The sequence below is a fragment of the Ursus maritimus genome (genome assembly GCF_017311325.1).
Source record: "Ursus maritimus isolate PB19 chromosome X unlocalized genomic scaffold, ASM1731132v1 scaffold_X1, whole genome shotgun sequence".
Taxonomy (NCBI): domain Eukaryota; kingdom Metazoa; phylum Chordata; class Mammalia; order Carnivora; family Ursidae; genus Ursus; species Ursus maritimus.
In genome coordinates, this window is record NW_024423319.1 from 102,785,507 (window position 1) to 102,789,464 (window position 3,958).

The window sequence follows — 3,958 nt, forward strand, 5'->3', positions numbered from 1 at the left end:
AAAAAAAATTAAGAGTACATACACATAACCTTTAAGAACACTATTTAGAAATTACAAAGTTAAATTCAACAAAAATGTAAAAATATATAGAAACAGTAAATTAATTGCATAAAAGCTCTCTTTAAATAAACCCATGCAACCCCAAAGCCAATATGAAATCAAGAGTAAAAGATAACTAAAATAGCTTCATCCATACTTTAATTCCTCATATGAATTTTAGGAAACTATTTATAATGAAAAATAGTCCTTTATATACATTATAGATATTCAGGCATTGGTAACATCATTGGACCTTGGGTTGTGATCATGACCCATCACTTCTGTCCTCCTTGGTTTGCAATGGCATTTTTTATATTTTACCCCATAAATCCATCTTCTATTAGTTACTCATTGAATAACCAGGTTTATGATGTGAACAGATAAGATACTTGATTGTAGGAAGGTGGGGGAGGGACAGTAAAGTATCCTCCAAACTGAGAAGGTACTTTAAGATCAGAAAACAAAGCAAGTGACGCCGTACAGTTTATGCAGCATTGTGTTCAGGGTCACTTATAGCAGGGGTAGAGCAGCTGATGATCCAGAGCTGTGCAGCTGTTCTGTACAAAGTCCAGACCTTAGTGCACCGATTTTATAGAATGAGGGGATGTGTAGAGGGCATTGTGGTAAGGCTCTAACACTTAACAGACCTTGTGGTGCCACCTGTGCACCAGACGTGGGGAGGAAACAGTTATCTCTACTAGTTATCTAAACTTTAGGGAATACCAGAACAAGTCTTTCCCTATTCAGGTCAGGGCATGCATAAACTTCCAATGGGCCTAGAACATGTAGCCCCAAGGGAGGTCATCTTGCAGACATGAACAAAATTGAGGGCCAAATATGGAGTCAGTATGGTCAACACTTTACATTTGGTATTAAATCCTGTTAAGTTTTTCTCTTAGATTTCTGTTTCTGATTTCTAGAAATGAGTGGAATTAGAAGGAATACAAGTGTATACATATTTTTCTTTTATGCTTGTTAATATTTAGTAAATACTAGAGGGAAATAGGGGGAAATTTCTAGAATACCTAAGTAAATAATTCCACAATTAGTTACTTTTTAAAAAAGGTGATTCCACATAATTTGGTATTCATGACTGAAATAAAGTTTTAGAATATGTAATGGCAAATACATTTAGAAATATCATTTTGTATTGAGCTATTTATTTTGTCTTTTGATAAATTTTTTGGGATGTATACCTAGAATATAAAATCAGTTATTTAATTTATACCTCTAGGAATAATCAAGGAATAGTTATATGTTCTATATTTAAATATGTATTTTGTCCTTTATAAAATAACTCATTTATTATTTTTTATTAGCTTCCCCTGTGTGTAGAATTTAAAAAGCATATTTTTAAAAGCATATTTTTTAATGTTATGTTTTAATGAGATGAAAGTAGCAGTGGCAACAGGAAATACTGAATTATATATTGTTGAGCATGTTAGCTTTTTAAAAATATTTTATTTATTTATGGGGTGAGGAGCAGAGGGACAGGGAGAAGCAGACTCTGTGCTGAGCATGGAGTCCGATGCAGGGCTCGATCCCAGGACCCTGAGATCATAACCTGAGTAAAACCAAGAGTCGGACGCTCAACCAACTGAGCCAACCAGGCACCTCTATGCATATTAACTTTTAAGGAAATAAGGATACTTACAACACATAAGAATTTAGAAATTTCACAAGGTGAAATATCTTAAATGTTACTGCATCACTGTCATTCTAAAGAGGATTTATGAAGTGCTTATTTGTTTGATGGATTTAGATTCCACATGGAATTCATTTATTCAAGTATTTATTAGGTGCCTCTTAGGCACCAAGACTTGTACTAGATACTGGGAATACAGGATATGGCTTAAATCTCTTAAAATATTCAGAGAACGAAATCACCAGATGATTTAATTTTTAAAAAGCCAAACGGAAGTGTTTGCTTCCAGAAGTAAGAAATTCTCTTATGGTAGAAGAAGACAATACTAGGTAATGATAAAATATATGCATATTGCTCTCTACTATTAAAATAGTAAGGACTTCAAGTATAGAGGCCATGTCTTTTTTTTTTTTTTTTAAGATTGATTTTATTTATTAGAAAGAGAGAGAACAAGCAGGGGGAGCAGCAGGCAGAGGGAGAGGGAGAAGCAGGCTCCTAGCTGAGCAGGGAGCCCTGCACGGGCCTCAGTCCTGGGATCCCAAGATCATGACCTGAGCGGAAGGCAGACACTTAACTGAGCCACCCAGGTGCCCCAAAGGGGCCATGTCTTATTTTTGTCTTTATTCACAGTAGACTGGGCTATAATAAACAACCCCCAGATATTAGTGGCTTAACAAAATGGAGGTGTGTCTCTTTTTATGTTATTACAGATAATTTGGCTATTTGGTGGGAGGCTTTTTAAAGAAGGATTCATAATGAGATGCTTCTTTAATTCAGTGAATCCACCACTTTTAGGGCCTCAGAGATCTCTGAGCCTTCTGCAGCAAGCCTAGAAACAATGGAAGGGTAATAGACATGGGGGTCGGCAAGTGGGCTTAGTAGTCTGGACTGGAAGTGCCGTTTATAAATTCTGCCCACATCCTGTAGGCCAGAACTTCGTCATGTGACCCAAGCTTAACTGCAGGGATTTGTGGAAAAAAAGAAGTTAGGTATTATTAAACAACTTGCCGAGCTCTACCGCATATTTTTTTCTCCATCCCAGCCTAATGCCTGACATATACTTGTTTGTTGAACTTTCAGTTTGCATTAAAAAGAACTTGATCTCGGTGTGCCTGGGTGACTCAGTTGATTGAGTGTCTGACTCTTGATTTCAGCTCAGGTCATGATCTGGGTCGTGGGATTGAGCCCCAAGTCCGAGTCTGCTTGAGATTCTCTCTCTCCCTCTTCCCCTCTCCGTGTTCGCGCTTTCTCTCTAAAATAAATGAATAAATCTTTTTTAAAAAGAAAGAGACTTCATCTTATTCTTTTTTATGACTGAATTATATTCCATTTTTGGTGTCCCAAGAATTGCTTGTTGGTATGGGCCCTCCCCCAATTGGAAGTGGTCGTACCAGAACCTATTTAATTTTCCTTTCTTAGATTAAGAAAATGTTAACACAAGAAAAGAGATTTGAAGCAGTTTGAATAATGGCAATCAATGTATTCTAAATGTAAGTACAAAAGCAAACCCCATGGCAATGACTTTAAATGAACTGAATTTTCTGAAGTAGGCCAAATGAGGTAACATAATCTTGGCTCCCTGCCTCGTTGCTAATTATCAGGTATTCTGTCAGTCATGGAGGTGTGGGTCAAAAATATTAGTGAAAATAGTGCACCAGGGGCTCCTGGCTGGCTCAGTTGATGGAGCATGAGACTCGATCTCGGGGTAGAGATTACTTAAAAATTTTTTTTAATTAAGAAAAAGTAATGCACTAATGTTTTAAAATGGAAGATAAGTGTTCTGAATGTTCATCACTAATAATCTTATGTCTATACCTAAAAGAGGATATTTTTAATATAGTCTGCCTCCACTGCTAGGACACACTGTGTATCATTAGTCAGATTCTGAGAATTAATGTGAGATAACACTGAGGTATAAGACTGGTCTTTTAATGAGAGTTTGTGGAATTGTTATGTCTTAGACAATTGTCCTCTTTATTATTATGTGATACCCCTCTTTATTCCATATAATTTTCCTTGCTCTGAGGTCTGCTTTATTTGAAAATAACATAGCTACTCCAGCTATCTTTTGATTAGTGTCAGCATGGTATATATTTCTCCATCCCTTTGCTTTTAATCTATTTCTGTCTTTACAATTAGTTTTCTTGTGAACAACATATACTTGAGTCTTGTATTTTTATCCACTCAAACGGTTGGTGTCTTAATTGGTGTATTTAGACCATTCATATTTTATTTTATTTTATTTTATTTTATTTTATTTTATTTTATTTTATT